Source organism: Vombatus ursinus, unplaced genomic scaffold (genome assembly GCF_900497805.2).
Source record: "Vombatus ursinus unplaced genomic scaffold, bare-nosed wombat genome assembly UNPS02014847.1, whole genome shotgun sequence".
In the NCBI taxonomy this organism is placed as follows: Eukaryota; Metazoa; Chordata; class Mammalia; order Diprotodontia; family Vombatidae; genus Vombatus; species Vombatus ursinus.
The window spans coordinates 13,260,101-13,277,543 of NW_020954625.1; positions in this window are offsets into that span (position 1 = coordinate 13,260,101).

Consider the following 17,443-nt stretch of genomic DNA (forward strand, 5'->3'; position numbering starts at 1 on the left):
CATGGCCCCGGGCCGCACTCCAGACTTGTGACTGAGACCTAGCTCCTCTCTCACCGCAGTCACAGACTTTTCCCACTGACCTTCTAAGTTGTCCTTGGCGTTCAGGGGTTGAGAAGTCTGGAAACTGCCACGGCTGCCCATGATTCAGTCCTCTGAGGCCTGCTCCAGGGTTGCTGCGGCCTGTGCGCCCACGCCGCACTGTGCTCCTCTCCCCACCTAGAGCGATATACCTTTACGATCAACCATCCTGGTTGTCTTTGGCTGGGAATTTGTTTCACTCTGTCTTTTTGTGGGTTCTGCTGCTTTAGAATTTGTTTAGAGCCACTTTTTTAGGTATTTGGAGGGCTTTGGGAGAAAGCTCAAGACAGTCACTGCTTTCCCTCCCTCCCTCTGCCATCTTGGCTCCACCCCCCATTTTTTTTTCCAAGTGTGTTTCTTGTAAACAAGATATTGTAGGATTCTGGTTTTTGATCCACTCTGCTATCCACTTCTGTTTTTATGGAAGTGTTCATCCCATTCACATTCACAGTTACAATTACTAACTGTGTATTTCCCTCCCTCCTATTATTCCTCTCATTTGTCCTCTCACCCTTTCCCTCCTCAACAATGTTTTGTTTCTGTCTACCACCTCCCATAGTCTGCCCTCTATTCCAATCAATCTTCAAAGTTTCTTGGACTAAAAGATTGTTTCACCGCATCTTTATGCTGGTTCTGCTGTTCCAGGATTTGTTTGGGGGCAGCATTTTATGGTTGTTCAGAGATGAATATGTGAGAGTCATGGCAATTTACTGCTTACTCCACCATCTTGGTTCCTGGATCCTTGGCTCCTTAGTCATTTCTTATAGTACCATAGTATGTCATTACATTCGTATACCATAATTTGCTCAACCACTTCTCAATAGCCACCCCCACCTAAGTTTCCACTTCTTTGAGACTACAAAAGGAGCCATTATAAATATTTATGTACATATAAGATTCTTCTTTCTTTGTTCTCATTAGGGCAGAGGTCTAGTAGTTGTATCACTGGGTCAAAAGTTTAGAGTTCAGTAACTTTTGCAGCATCATTCCAAATTACTTTGCAGAATGACTGGACCAGTTTATAGTTCCATCTACAATGTGAATGTTTTTCCAAGTCCATCCAACATTTGTCATTTCTCTTTTTTGTCAGTTTTTCCAATATGATAGGTATGAGGTGGAACCTAAGAGTTGCTTTAATTTGAATTTGTTGAATCATTACTGACAAATACTTTTTCCTTTTTTGTCTCTAAATAGCTTTGATTTATTCTCTTGAAAACTGCCTCTTCATATTCATTGACTATTTACTAATTTTTGGTGAATGACTCATTTCTTATAAATTTCAAGAATTTCCTTACGTACCTTAAAATTGAAACCATTATCAGAGAAATTTGTAAAGATTCTGCACCCCTCCCAACATGAACTTGTTTCCCTTAGCTTCATTGGATTTATTTGTGCAAAAACTCCTTAATTTCTGTCATCAAAACTATTTTGTCTTCTCTGATCATCTCTATCCTTTGTTTGGTCATGAACATTTTTACCTATAGATCTGAAGGAATTTTTTTTTCCATATTTCTCCAATTTGTTTTTGACATGAACTTTTATATGTAGGTATATGGTGCAAGATGGTGATCTAAACTCAATTTCTACCAGATTGCTGTCTAGTTTGTGAGAATCAAATTATTCAAAGTGCTTCAAACATTTTAGAATGCTATAAATGTCAGTTAGCTGTGGTAATTCCAAATTTTTCCTGATTGTCCAATAAAAACAAACACCCTGATGCCCTCTTTTTCTGTTCTCTAGATTTGCCTTAACGTTTCAATGTGTATTTCAAGGATCCATTATTTCATCTGTTGTATTCCCTCTCCTAATAGAGATTAAAACCTTCCCAAATCTCAGTAGATAATTTAATGAGCTGTAATAGTCTAAAATAGATTCTTTACCTGGTGATCAACACTGTTGTTGCTGAGCCTCTGAACATAGCCGTAGTGATTTTTAAACTCTCCAGTTGTTCCCAGTTTGGTAGAACTTCACAGAAACAAAGTATCTCAGAATTGGAAGAAAACTCAGAGACCTTCTAGTTCAATATCTACCTGAGGAAAAATAATTTCTTTTCAAAATCCCCAATGAGTGCAAAATTCAGTCTTTGTCTTATAACCTTTATTTAGAGAAAACCCACAATCTTCTAAGGTCTCCCTTTCTATTTTTGAACATATATATGTGTATATATATATATATATATATATTATATAATTCCAACAGTTTTTCTTATGCTAAGCCTAAATTTGCCATCTTTTGCTCCTACTTCTGTCCTTTGGCTCTAACCAAAATATTTCTCTTCCACCTGACAGCCTTTAAAATACTTAAAGATAAATAATATGCCTCTCCCCATCAAATCTTCTTTTCTCCAGACTAAATAGCCCCTGTTTTTTTATCTGATCCTTGCATGATATGATCTTAAGGCCCTTCACCATACTGGATGCTGTTCTCTGAATATTCCACAAGTTATCAACATCATTCTTAAATTGTACCAGAAACAATTTTGATACTATAGAATTAGTTGAACCAGGAAAGAGTTTAATGGTACCACCAACCCTTTATCTTGATGAATATGCTACTTTGATTGTTTATCACATTACACTGCTAACATGTGTTAAACCTGAACCAGCTTCCTGCCACCACTTCCACCCTGAGAATCCAGGTATTTTTAAAATGAACTTCTTTCTAGTTTTACTTTCACCTATTTCTACTTGCAAAGTTGACTTTTTGAATCCACAAATAGGAGTTCTGTTTTGAAGATGGTGAGTTTGAGAGGCCTACTAGATACCTCATTTGAGATGTTCTCAGGTCTTTGGTGGTGCAGGGCTGGAGCTTAGGGGTGAGATGACAGCTGGCTACAGGAATCATCTTCATAGAGAAAATTATTGAATCTTAGGAGTTGATGGGATCACCAAGCAAAACAATATACAGAGAGAAGAGTAGAGGGTCCAGGGCAAGCCCTTGGGGGATATCCATGGTTAGTGGCTATGACATGGATAAAGAACCAACAAAAAAGACAGATGGAATAGTCAGGCTCCCACATTCAATAATAAGATGAAGAAAATTTATACAATCACTTTTATTAAGTTTGTTGAGAAGCTTCCTGTTATTAATGGATAGAGTGCTGGTCTTGGAGTCAGGAGGATCTAGGTTTATAGTTATTATCTGGGGGACCCTGGACAAAAGGATTTAACCTGCATGTGCCTCTAGTATCTCCCTTGAGGAAGGCAGTGTGGTACAGTGGAAAAACCCTTGGTTTCAGAAAACTGGAGTCTGAACCTTGATTTTCTTCAGACTTTGAACCAAGGACTAGAGCTATACCTTGTAGTGTAAAAAGAAAAAAAAATCAATAAAACTTTTTTTTTCCAATTCAACAAACATTTTTAAGTACCTACCATGTACAGGATATTGGATAAAGGGGAAAGACTATATCATATAAACATTTTTGAAAAAAAAAACAGCATTGCAGATTCTCAGGGGAAAAATCCCCCCTCAAAAAAGTCCACTATCATAACTATTATCCTTAAAACTGAGATTAAAATAGCTTGAGTCCCTGCTGTGAACAATTATAGGAGGGTTAATTTTTATGCTGTTCTTGTGCATCTGGGAAGTTCTATTACCATCTCAACAGAGAAATAATTCATAAAGGTATTGAGAGCTGCCGTTTTTTGTTTTTATTTGCCATTTTATTTTTTATTAATAGACTTTTAGGGATATCTTTTGTTTTCTATCACTTATTTTCTTTAGTATCTCTCCTCATACCCCTTCCCAGTGAGTCATTATACCTTATAACAAAGGTTTTTGAAAGAGAAAGAGGAAAAAATATGAGTGAAACAACAATACATGGGAAAAGTCTAATATTCTATGCAACATTCCAAGTCTATGACCCTCTATCCCCTATCTCTGAAGAGGAAGGGGAGAGATATCTTCTCAAATCTCTTCTTTGGGGTAACAATTGAGCTTTATAATTTCAAAACAATAATTTTCAATTAGTTTGTAGTAAATTAAATTTTGTGGGGCTTTCCCCCCAGTTAACAAGGATATATTTTCTCTTTCCATTTGTATGGTTGTATTCATTGTGTGCATTTTTTCTTGTTTTTATTTATCTCAGGAGTTTTATTATTCATTTATATTTATTATACATATAATTATTATCTTTATGAGTTCACATACATCTTCCCACGTTTCTCCGTCCTCATCATTTCTTACAGCACAGTAGTGTACCATTACATTCACATACCACATTTGTTTAGCTAGTTCCCATTTTGGGGCATCTACTTTGTTTCCATTTTTTTTTTGTTACCTTGAAAATTGCTGCTATAAATATCAATAAGACTTTTCTAATTTTTTTAAATGGATCACATAGGTGATAATTACAGTATCAATTGGAGGGGAAGATCTCTTCAGGTTTGGAAAGGCTTCTCTTTTTGTAAAAATCCATATGATCATCCTAGAAATTACCATCTGGGCTCTTCATAACTGGGAACAAGCTTCTATAAAGCTTCCTCAGGCATGAACTGATTTTCAGATCCATTGGACAAGAGTATTTAGAACTGAGGTTGCCTTATGCTTTTAGCATATCAGCAACTACACTGAGGTGGGGGGGGGGGGCTTGAAGGTCTAGCTTAGAATTTGGGCACTAAGGTTTGATGGGTTCTTACACCTCAAATGAACTTCTTCCAAAATAAAAACCAATAGCACTTTTCTTTCCACATCTAAAATAAATACTCCAACAAGATTTCCTTTTTCTGAGTTTCTATGTTGTTTAAAGGGATATAGAAATTTGCTGCATTTTTTGTTTGGACCTAGGGAATTTAGCCCATTTTTCTTGTTTAAAATCTCAGACTTAGAACTAGGTCACCAAAGAAAGAAAAACATTCTAGGTGGTGCCTTAGATCTGGAGTCAGGAAAGCCTGAGTTCAAATCTTGACTCTCATACATCATAGCTGTATGACCCTGGATAAATTATTTAACCTATGTTTGCCTCAGTTTCCTCAACTCTTAAATGAGGATAATAATAGCACCTATCTCATAGGGTTGCTGTGAGGTTCAAATGAGATATTTGTAAAATGCTTAACACAGTGAATGGCACATAGTAGGTGCTATATACATGTTAAGTATTATTAATTATTATTATTATTATTATTATCATTATCCAAGTCACACTGGTTATATGTAACCTCAGGATGAGACGTCTGTGATACTATTGATGGACATTCACTAAAAATGTATCATCACAGAATTGTGGAAGCTTAGAGCTAAAAGGTTCCTCCATGCCACCTCCTAGTGGTCTCCTTAGCATGACTTTATCTTCTAATCATCTCCAACCTGCCTGGCACTCCAGCTCCACTCCTGGGTCTCCTGGCTTTGATAGCTAAGTTTTTTTTTTCTTCATGATCTTGCCTTGGCCTGCTCTCCATGACACTTCCCAGCTATCTTCACTATGCCCCTGCATGGATACAATTCCCTTTTCCACCTTGCGCCATCTTTGCATCATTCCTTTATGCGATATCATCTGCCATTAGAATGTAAGCGTCTCGAGGTAAAGGTGTGTTGTGCTTGTGTCTGTTTGTTTCCCCCAATGCTTGATATAGTGCCTGGAACATAGTAGCACTTGATAAATTATCTCTGTGTCTGTCAGTCAATTTTTCCTTTCTCCCACTCTCTTTTTCTCTCTGTCTCTCTTCAGCCCTCCCTCTGTCTCTGTCTCTCTGTCTTCCTCTTCTCTTTGTCTCTGTCTCTCTGTCTCTCTGTCTCTGTCTTTGTCTCTCTCTCCCCCTCTCTCTCTCTCTCTCTCTCTCTCTCTCTCTCACACACACACAACCCCCCTAAACAAGACCCCCTATCTACACAATACCGAACAAGACTGACTGTGCCTTTGCTCGAAGTCTCCAGTGATGCCAGAACCAGAGCTCCCCAAGGCAGTCACTTCCACTTGAAACAACTCTCATTGTTTGTAAGTTTTTCCTTCTATTGAGCCAAGAACCTCCTCAGTTCAATGTCCACTTGTTTTTCTGAACAATCAGTTGGAATAAAATCTCTCTTCTCTACAAAACATTTCCTTGTAGTACCTCAAGACACCTACCATGTCATTTCTTGGAATTCCATTCTTCATATTCAATTGACTCTTTTCACTCTCCTGATTGCTTTTTCTCTGGACAGTTATCTATGTCCATCCTGAAATGTATTATTGCCCAAGACAGACTGTATCCTTCCAGATTTGATGGACCAAGGTGAAGTATAAGAAAATTATCACTTGCCTCTTCTGGAACACTGTAAATCTCTTAATACCTAAGATTACATTAACAGCCACATGAAACAATTGACTCATACTGAACTTGCAGCCTACTAAGACCCCCACTGCCTTTTCAGACAAACTGAAATCTAGCCACTTCCCCCTCCCCCCACTGGACATGATCCCAACTTGTGAAGTTGATTATTTTGAATAAAAGACTTAAATTCTCCCCACTGCCTTCTTTTTTAGATGAAACAATCTTGACTGTTGAGATCTTTTTTTGACCTTGACTATCATTCAGTGCGGTAGTTATTCTATTTGTTTTGTCATTTGCAAAATTGAAAAACATAGTATGTATGACTTTATCAAAGTAATTAATAAAAATGTTGAATATCAAATGGTCAAACATAGACCCCTATAGAACTGCACTAGATATCTCCTTCCAAGTTAATATTTAACCAGTAGAATCTATTGTTTGGTATTGAAGCAGTGGTTTAAATCATGTGAATTAAAATGAACAAGACAATAAAAGGTCCCTGTTTGTTTATTTCCTCTTTTGAACTTCTTTTGGTTTGCTTCTGGGTATTGATACTTTGATGCTTTTTTTTCTTTTTTTCTACTACTGTATCACTCGCTCTTCAGGAACTCATCCCCTTAAATCAGAAGTATCCCCTCATAACAAATAAGTATAGTCAAGTGAGACAAGTGGATGAATTGCCTATGTTTGAAAATGTGTATCTCATTCTGTATTTCTAGTCTTCAACCTTCCTGTCAAGATGTGGGAAGTATCCTGAATCATTGATAACTGGGCTGATCAAAGTTTTGAAGACTTTCTGAGTTGTTTTCTCTTACATTATCTTGGTCACCGTGTAATTTTCTCCCATGTTCTGTTCATTTCATTATGCATAATTTCACAGAGGCCTTATCAAGTTTCTCTGAATTCTTAATATTCTTCATTTCTTGCAGCACAGTAATATTCCATCCCACTTCTCAGTTATCTCTGACCTTTTGGAGGTAGCAGTGATCTTAGTAATGATCAATGGATCAATGGGCCCATACACTTCAGAGACTTTATGGATATAGTCTCAAGTTATTTTCCAGAATGGTTAGACTAATTCACAGCTCTACCAAGAATGCATTAGTGTGTGTGCCTGTTTTCCAATATCTCTTCCAACAATCGCCATTTTCATTTTATGTTAACTTTACCAACATGGTAGTTGTGAAATTGACTGTTTTTCTTTGTTAGATAAGAGGGCTTATTAGGTAAGGGTGAGATAAAATATGACTGTGATATACAAACAAAAATAAATTACTTTTTTTGAGTTACAGGGGGAAAATGAAATCTGCACTGAAGTTCTCTCTTTTAAGATCTAGGGTACCTGGCAGTCTATGCCAGGCTTTCCTCGCCATCTCTATTACAGATTCCAGGATGGAATGGCCTCTTTCTTAAGGCTGTCATCATTTCTACTTTAGTTTCCAGTAGTTTCTTCCTGGTGAAAATCAGACATAGCCTACCATTTCCCCTCATTTTTTTCCTTCGCTTTGGAGCAACAAAATGATCACTAAGGCAAATGAGCAAATTATTAATTATCGTTTTTTGGTCAGAGAGAGCTACATGAAATGTCTATGATAGTCATGTGATCTACTCCTTTTTTTGTGTGTGTGAGGCAATTGGGGTTAAGTGACTTACCCAGGATCACAGACCTAGTAAGTATCAAGTGTCTGGTCTGAGACTGAATTTGAACTCAGGTCCTCCTGACTCCAGGGATAGTGCTCTATCCACTGTGCTACCCAGCTGTACCCATGTGATCTACTTCTTGAGTTTATTCATTTCTTGCTCCATTCAAGAGGTATGTAATACATACTCTAAGGAAACTATATCTTACTTTTCATCCTTTTTTTATTTTGATTTTCTCCTACCTTTACTATAATTCTCCCCTCAGGCACCTATGTTGCCTCATATGAGTATAACTTATCAATATTAAAATAACACTCCACTGTCCTTTTGATTAGTTCTATTCCACTAGAATAAGGGATACCCTTTCAGAGCCATATTCCACTCTTATATTCCATCCCATCAAGTTTCAGTGGTGCCCATGAGGTCAAGAGTTCCTCCTCTAATAAAGATCTCGATTTCACTTTGTTTGTTACCCATAATTTGTGCATCTCTTAGACACCCAAAGTCTTAAGTTTTATTGCTGACTCCTTTCCTGGAATTTATCTCCTCTGAATTCCTGGGCTTCTCTCTTGCTATTTTCTTCCTGTGTTAGATAGCTTGGTAGATATGCACAGGCAATTTCCTCCCTCCTTTCTTTTGCAGCTTAAAGTCATTTTTATTAGATTTGTAAGACTCCAGGAAAATGCATTCTTATTTGATCTTGTTAGTTGCACTCCATCACTGTCCAGGGGCCTATCATTCCTATTAAAATATAGGTTCAAAAAGCCAAATCCTATTCTTAGCCATTCTTTCCCCAAACTTGCCTTTCTTTCTCAAAGTCCTAGCCTTCAGTCAGGAGCAATGATAAAACTGTAACTTCTATCCCTAATGTCTTCAATGTCTTGCCTAAAATTTCATAAGTATTAGGAGTGGTTCTGTCAATATCATTTCTCCTCTCCTCCTCACAAGTGGGTGATGGATGGAATGTTTTAGGAGGTTCTTGGTCACATTCTAAAATACATGTCCTACACCAGGACCATCAGGGAACACCAAGATGGACCAGGTGACCCTCAGCCCAGGAAGAAAACATTAAGAGTCATGAATATGGTGGAGCAGTGAGAGGTAATGGGACTTGGTCACTGCAACTGTTTTCCCAGGTTTCTGTGTGCCGCATTGGATGGTGGGAGTAGGATTTTAAGAGTCCATAGCCCTAAGGGGACCAGGAAATCCCAGTGGAATCATCCTTCTTCCCTCCAATCCCCCAATCATGGAGCTTTGTAGGACTTTGAGGGCCATGCTAATTCCTGGAAGTCTATAGGAAGTGTGAGTGACTTGGATCAGCACCCTCTCCCTGCTGTCTCCCATCAGTCTTAAAAATCTCATAGTGAAGGGATGACATCCAGAATCCACAATCACACCATGTTCACAGTTTTGGAAGCTTACTCCAATTGTCTTTCCCCTTTATTGAGTTATGTAGAGGCAGGGCTGGAATTTTTCCTTCTTCTCAGAGGACTGGGGATCTCAGAAGCCTAGATGTCAGGAGATGTCAGAGGATTGGGGATCTCAGGAGCCTAGCTTTTCTGGGGCCCTTTACAATCATGTGATGACTTGGGAACACAAGTGCTGTGACCATATTCTGTGCACCGGTTGTCCAGATTGAACGTTCACCTTTTCCAATACGGGTTTGCACTAAGTGCTCCTCAGCCTAACCTTTACCAGACTACTGTTTTCATCACTAACATGGTTGCCATCCTGCCTGGCTAGAACTGTCTTATCCCACTGATAGCTAAGTGACTGACGACTTAGGTATATTAACTCAGCAACTTTTTCTGGAAAAGTAATGTCTTGAGTCCAGCCAAGCAGTACTATTAAGAAAAGGGGGTGTGAGAGACAGCTCTCCCTTGAAAAGAAATGCAACCCGAGTTGTAAGATAAGAAGGCTTCAAAAGCATTTCATGATAACATTTTAAAAATTCCTATTCTAATTATAAATTTAATTTCTCTATTACCTGCATTTGAATATAGCTGGTGATTAACTCTCATACATGCAGCAGTTAGATTTGGAGGCCCAGTTCTGCTACTGCTTAGTGGCCACGTGCCATTGGCCAAGTCACTTATTCACCTTGAGTTAAGTGAATTAGGTGATCCATAAGGTCTTTTCTGAGTCTAGAATTCCATGATTCTTTTATTCACACACACACACACACACACACACACACACACACACACACACACATACACACACCCCTACTCCCACCACCCAAAACGGCTCAAGGTAAATTAGGAACACAATTGCAGTAACCAAGTTCCATTTATACATATGTGTGTGTGTACATATATATGTGATGTATGTATATATATATATGCATGTACATATACACACATACATGCAACATATGTAATATATATTTCTATACATACACACATTTATATATATATATATGTGTGTGTGATCTACTTCCTGAACTTATTCATTTCTTGCTCCATGTCCTGCATATATGTATACATATGTATACACACACACACATATATATATATTCCCCACCTATTTCTTTAATGACTAACCCAAAGAACCTTTTCACTAATGTTTTCTATAGTTCTCTTAAAATCACATTTTTAATTTTTTCAAAGGAGACAGGTGGACCACATGCACAATGCTGTGATGCCAATCATCAGAAAATTGTATTTTAGTGATTTTTGATTATTTTGCATTCATGAACACCTTTTTACAATGCCAATAGATGTATTTTCAGCTCAGTTTTCTACTCAGACATGGTCTAATCACTGCTATTTATCACCAGGAAGATAAATTTTAGTTGCAGCTACCTCTGTGTACATGAAACTGTAAACACCAAGATCACTTTTCGATAAACAATGTCCATCAACCTAAAAAAAAAAAGTGTGTGTGTGGGTGTGTGTGTCCTAAGAAGAGGGTAGTTTTCTCCACTATTAATATCGTGCATCAGGCAACCCTCTGCAGAGTGTCCCCAACCATTGCAGCTCAATGCTTTTTCCTGTGATATAGACTAGATGACGCTTCTTCAGATGTCACAAGGGGATCCAAAACCCTGGTCCTTGGAGAGCAAGTAGTGGCTTCTTTCCCAGAAGCTACAGCTACCTTTGCTGCCTCAAGAGGTCTCAGTGGTTAATGGTCCTTCTTCCTTTCATCTCTCTCCAACATCTTTGCTCAGGTCAGCATTGCCCTGTGGCCCTTCAGGTACTTTTTTCATCTTGGTTTTTCTCTCGACGCCCTGCCACTTTTTAGAAGGAACACTCCATTGGTTCTAAAATATTGGAGAGCAGAGAGGTGTTTTTCAAATTTCTTTCCTTTCTCTTGTAGGAGGGACACCAGCTTAAATCTCTTGACTGTGTCAGAAAGAAAAACATAACACACTTGCTACAGCTCCCTTTGCATTTCCTTTTGTTCTTCATTCTTGTTGAAAACAAGACCTACAATCAACTAATTAGCACACATTTATTAAGCACCCATTGTATGCCATGCACTATATACTGGGGACACAAAAACAAACATGCCACACTCTCTGCTTTCTAAGGAGATATGTATTCTATTGAGAGAGACAACATGTACATGTATAAATATATGCAGAATAAATAAATAAAGGATAGCTAGGTGGTGCAGTGGGTGGTGGTGCAGTGGGTAGAGTGTCTGGCCTGGAATCAGGAAGACTCATCTTCCTGAGTTTAAATCCGCCCTCAGACACTTCCTAGCTGTGTGACCTGGGTAAGCCACTTAACCTCACTTTGCCTCAGTTTCCTCAACTGAAAAAAGAGCTGAAGAGGGAAATGGCAAACTGCTTCAATATCTTTGCCAAGAAAACTCTAAATGGGGTAACGAAGAGTCAGACATGACTGAACAACAACAACAAAAAGCCCTCCGGTTTTCAATTGCTTTGATGAAAATGGAAAATATGAGGAGGTTCATTTGTGGCTACTTTGTGCTCTATTTTTTTTGTGTCAACTTTTAGAAGAGCATTGAATTTCTAATTTATATTGATTTTGCTGTCTTATTATGCACTGAAGTTTTTTTTTTCTGCCGCATTTGTGCATTACAGGGAGTCCTTGTTAATTTTTGTGTTTGTGAACTTTGCGATCCATAATTCGTCCCTATTAAACATCATCCTGTTTATTGCTTTTCACTTCCTCCAAGACAAGAAATGCTGAGCTTTTCCTGTTATCTTTCTTATTTTCAGGCTTGCAATGTGCTTTCCTTATAACAACCTTGTGAGGAAGATAGAGCAAAGATCAATCATAGCACTGATTTGGGGCTTAACAGATCAGGTTTCAGTGATCATAGCTCTTTAACTCATGTACACCCCTGTCCAGAATGCCCTCTGGGAAATCTCAGCTCAGATAAAGCTCATTTCTAGGGCTCCACAGATAGGGCTAAAAGGGTCCACAACCCCCACACAAGCATTCAGGGTAACAACACATAGGTTAGGTATTGGACAATTTATATTTCATCCTACAGAAAACATATAGAGGACTTAAAGTAGCTCATTTTAAAACTCTATGCAATTCTCTTCCCTTTATGGTAGGCCCCATATCCCTCTCAGTGCTTTATATAGTTCCCTAATTCATAATGTCACCCTGTGGTTTGGAATCCCCTTTGAAGGAAAAAACAAACAAACAAACTTGGATTTGCTAGAGAGACAACCCCCTTCCCATGAGACCTGCACTGTCTGATTACCTCCAGATAATACTGAAGGCAAAAGTCAAGTCTTTTGTTCTCTTACATTATGTCTTAATTGTTTACTATTTTCCCACCCATGTGTGGATTCCCTTCTTTCTTTTTTTATTTTTTAAAATTTTTCCTCTTCTTTCTAAGAGGTGAGTACTGACTAGTAAATTTACTTTATTTTGCTAGAAGACAGCTCCTTGAACTATCCCAGGAACCCAACATTTTCCACTTTCCTTTATTCAGGCAGCTGGAGTTCAGAACCTCTTCCTGTTCACCACTGGCCCCAGCTTCTGCTACATCTGGGCCTGAGGGGAGGTGGGTGTTAAGTCAGTCCCTGAAGTAGACTGGGCCAACACATACCTGTCACTCCTACGGGGACTGAAGTTGGTTCTCTCTTCTCAGATCTCTGAAGGAAAGAGTAGGTGGTAAAAAGAGGGCAAAATGAGAGGAAATAAAGGCTTCTTTTTAGAGACCCAACACAAAGTCATGGACCCAACCGACAGTGGCTCAAGCCAAACAAATCATTCCCAATTATTATGGATTAAGGAGGTGCCCTTCTCCTCCTCATTGAAGAGTTATTTTGCACCTCTTGAGTAGATGACCCCATCTGTCTTCTCAAAGAAACTGTTATGGAATATGCCCTTTGCACTTCATAAAAGATGCACTTAAAGTCTCAGACAAATATGTATTACCCAAGATGCTATTAAAATTGATCAAGGAATTCTTTAATCAACTTCTAACTCAAGTATTATAATCCTATTTTAGGAAATCAAAGAGAAAATCAAGGTTCCAAAGTTGAAGTGTCTTGCCAATGATCACACAACCAATAAGTTTTGGAGATAGGACACCAACTTAGGGGTCTTTATTTAAAGTCATGAATGAGTGCCATTATGCCCCATCAGCTGGATGCTTTAGAGCTGCAAAGAATCTTATTGGTAACCCAGGAATTGAGGAGAACAGAGGGAAATGACTTGTCCATGAAAATGGACTGGTGGGAATTTGACTCCATGTACTCTAAGTACAAATCCATTGCTCTTCTCACTGTTGATGATAATAATAAGGGTGATGGCTATTGTGAGAAAGAAGGGAGAAAGAGGAAAGGAGGGGAGGAGGGAGAGAGAGACAGACAGAGACAGAGGCAGAGAGACAGAGACACACACACAGAGAAAGAGAGATGGAGATGGAGACAGAGACAGAGTGAGACATAGAGACAGAGAAGGACAGTGAGAGAGAGAGAAAGGAGGGAAAGAGGGAGGGTGGGAGAGAAAATGGCACGGGGACTCTAAGAAGGGGAGCAGTGTGGTACAATGGAAAGAACACTGACTCTGCAGACCTAGGACATGGATTCAAATCCCATTTTTTGCACTCACTCTGTTTGTCCTTGGACAAATTACTTAACTTCCTAGGCTTTAGTTCCTGCATCCATAAAGAGTGCATTAGAATAGCCCTGAGGACTTTTCTAATTCTATGAGCACATAAAACTCGGCCAGAATGGCCATAGAATCACAAAGACTGGGCTGACTTGTGCAGAGCAGAGAGGATGACAGAAAAATAGGAAGAAATGACAGCTGAGCCCAGATTCACATCAAATGAGCATCATGTGAGCACGGTCCATGCACGGAAACAGTCACAATTCTACAACTGCCACCAATTTAGCTCCCAGAGTGCACACCTCAGCAAAAATCAGAGTTAAAAGGGAAGATCTACAGCAACTTTAGTGTGAGGTGAAATGGTCAGGGGAAAGAAGTTTTCCAAGGCTTATTAATGGTCATCAAATAAAGGGAGCTGGCGATGGCATCTGTGAGCCGATGGTACTGCACAGCGATAATTCACATTAAGTTTATGTTAAGCTTAGGATTCATTAGAATAATTTTAGAAATTCAGCTGACCTTGCCAGACAGTCCTCTTTCTCCACCACTGTAATGCATCATCTCCCACTCTAAGCTACTCTGGAAGTCACAACACAGCCCAAGGACAAGCAGCACTTTATTTTTATACATTTTCATTTTATCTTCTTGGGAAAAGGTCATTGACAATGAGACAAACAAGACAAATCGGAAGATCTCAAAGTCAGCACTCTCTTTTGGAGGCTTCTTTTCATGCTCTAAAGTTAGTTGATTTTCTTTCTCCTCTTTCTCCCTCTCTCCCCCTCCCCCTTCTCCCTCCAATTTTCTCTCTTCCTCTCTCCGTTCTTTTATCCCTCCAGCTGTCTCTGAATGTCCCTCTTCCTCTCTCTGTCCCTCTCTTTCTCTGTCTCTATCTCTCTCTCCTCCTCCCCCTCCTTCCCTTTTTCTTTCTCTCTTCCCCCCATGCTGAAAAGATCAGAACTCTAGAAAATGGGATGTGTTTTCAAAGCCAAATGATTGTGGAAGTGTCAAATTCTTGTTTATTGCCTAGCCAATGAACATCACATAGACAGGCAGCCCAGTTCAGTAGAAACAACAATAGTATCAGCAATAACTCACATTTTTATAGCAAGTTAAGGTTTGCCAAGCACTTTCCTCATGGCAACCTGGTGAGGTAGGTAGTACAAGTATTATTCCCATTGTAAAGAAAAGGCATCTCAGGCTCTAGGCAACTTACCAAGGATCACCGTGCTAAAATGCTATCCTAACCAGAAACATTCATTCATTCTATATGAATTTTTAAAATGAAATTCTAGTGATATCTTTTCTTTCCATCAGCTACACTTCTCATAATATCTCTTCCTTGACCCTCCCCCTCCCCACACACCCTGAGAGCAATCCCTTATAATAAAGTATAAAAGGGGGAGGGGCAGAGTTCAGCAAAATCAACAACAATAATATATCAAAAAGTCTGATATTATATATTCATATTAGATATGAATTTGGTCATTCAAATTTCACAGCATTCAGTTTCAATTGTTTTGTTGTTCTTTAAATTTGAAATATTGTTGTCATTATGTGTATTGTTTTCCTAGTTCTATTTATTTCCTCAGAATTAGTGTCTGTCTTTCCAACTTTCTCTATTTTCATCACAATTGGTGCTTCTTACAGAAAGTAATACGTTGTGGCATCCATAAGCCATAATTGGTTTAGCCATTCCCCAGCCCATGGGCATCTCCTTTGCACCCACTTCTTTGCCACTATTCACAAAGGATATTTTATATAACTACTATGTGTCAGATACCGGGCTATGAGCTTGGATACAAAATGAAATCATCTCTGCCTTCAAGGGGCTTACATTGATCGATCTATACACAAAACTAAAGACAAAATATATACAAAGTAGATGAAAGATAATAGAATGCAGAGAATATTAGGGTCTGAGAAGGTCACGTGAAGCTTCCTGTCAGAGGTGCCAACTGAGCCGAGCTTTGAAAAAAGCCAGAGATTCTATATGATGGAGATGGTGATGAACTAGGCCAGCCCATATGACCCTGCAGATGGCTAGCGTGAACTCCAAAGTCTATCATCCCAACACCCAAGGCAATACCCTAAGTGCCTCAAGGCTAAAAGGTCTTATATGCTTTAGATCCTGGTCCATTGGTCAGTCCATGAGACATTTTGGGTCAGTTATTTGTGAGGGCCTCCAAGAACTTCAGAAAGCTACACATGCTTCCTATAGGTTTGGAAAAGGATTTCTGGCCTCACATCTGGAGTGGGCTGCTTGCTTTTATATTGATGTGTGGATCAGTCCTCCTGACTTGTCTCTCTGGTGAACTCTAGTCTGCTCACTTGACCCACCTGCATATATATATATATATATAGGATAAAAGGACAAAAATGTCCCTACCCAAAAGAGGATTACATTTTTGCAGGGGGGGAAATTTATCCAGAAAAGTAAATACAAAGTAAACATAAGGTAATTTTGTAGGACAGTTAACTAGCAGTCAAGGGGGGGGAGGATAGGAGGAGGAAATGTGACAATGGGTCTGAGCTTGGAAGGAAGGGAAAGATTCAAAGCCCTCTGCAAAGGCAGAGACTAAAAATGGAATGTTGTGCATGAGAAAGAACAAGTTCTAGTTTGGGTAGTATTTAGATTATATGAGGAGTTAGGGTAGGGTGGTAATATATAATAAGACTGGGAAAGTAGGTTATTAGGTATGCATGTATTCTGTTCTTAGAAGGAAAGCTTTTTAAATTGCAGAAGGCCACTGACTGTAATACAATAATAGAAGGAAAATTTAATATTTTTCAATGAGAGAAGAATAAAACCAAAATGAAAACAAAATCATATAGTTAATAGGTTGTTTGAAAAAAATTATATTTGATTGACCCAGGAAGATTTCTGAATGGGAATATCAAAGAATATACTTATTATTCAACATTCAATAGAAAAACTTCAGAGAAGTTGATCGTGTACTAGTTAATTTAGGAATAAAAAGCAAATATAAAAAAAAGAAATGCTATATACATCCTCATAGATCATGATGCAATAAAATAATAATAAATAAAGGAAATATGAATACAAAACATAGCCATAAATGTAGACTAAATAACAATACCCTGAATAAGGAATGAGTAAATGAACAAATCACAGAAAGGTAAATAATTATGATAAAGATAATAACAAAGAAACAATACCTCAAAGCCTATGAAATGTAACTAAAGTAGTATTTTAATAAAAATATGTAACTCTGAGACAGAAAAAGAGGACCAATAAGCAAGCATGAAATTGAAAATATAAAAAAATGAACAAGTGTTCAGTTATTTTTCAGTTATGTCTGGCTCTTTGTGATCCATTTAAGTTGTATGAATGTGTGTTGCAAAGATACTGGAATGGTTTGCCATTTCTTTCTCTAGTTCATTTTCTAGATGAGGAAATTGAGGTAAACA